Consider the following 539-nt stretch of genomic DNA (forward strand, 5'->3'; position numbering starts at 1 on the left):
AATGGAAATAATTCCACTCCTCCTATCTCATAAGGGTGTTATGAGGATTAACTAAATGATTCATAGATTATAAAGCCAAAAGGCACTGCTGGGATCATCTAGTCTGACCTCGTGAATAACACAGACGGTAGGGTTTCCCTGAAATAATTCCTGGTTGAGATACTTCATATCTTTTAGAAAAAAGCCAATCTTGATTTTAAAATGACCAGTGGTGGAGAATCCACACACAAAATATGGAATGCTTCACAAATTTGCATGTCATCTTTGCATAGGGGCCACATTAATCATTTCTGTGTCTTTCCAGATTTAGCACATTATGTTGGCCTAAGATTTCCACATTTATGTCCAACCTAAGTCCTTGAAATAGGGCTTCAGTAGTGCACAAGTCTTGTACTGGCCAGGGGTACATTTTATCTGCTCTTTCTATGAGACTGCCAGTTGTGCTACATGGTGTGGCGGCTTCACTCTTCATTAAATAGGAAATTATCACATTTATTTGCATTATGACAGGATTTGAACCTACTGTAGATTCCCTTTGT

The 539-nt window shown here is 38.4% G+C and overlaps 1 non-coding gene across 1 annotated transcript; it reads right to left on the minus strand.

Moving 5' to 3' along the window:
* Positions 1-227: 227 nt before the first annotated feature.
* On the minus strand, positions 228-332 carry LOC117885298. The gene has a single exon (XR_004647769.1). It is a non-coding gene; the product is annotated as a U6 spliceosomal RNA (small nuclear RNA).
* Between the last annotated feature and the right edge of the window lie 207 nt (positions 333-539).

This window comes from Trachemys scripta, chromosome 11, assembly GCF_013100865.1.
Source record: "Trachemys scripta elegans isolate TJP31775 chromosome 11, CAS_Tse_1.0, whole genome shotgun sequence".
Lineage (NCBI taxonomy): Eukaryota > Metazoa > Chordata > Testudines > Emydidae > Trachemys > Trachemys scripta.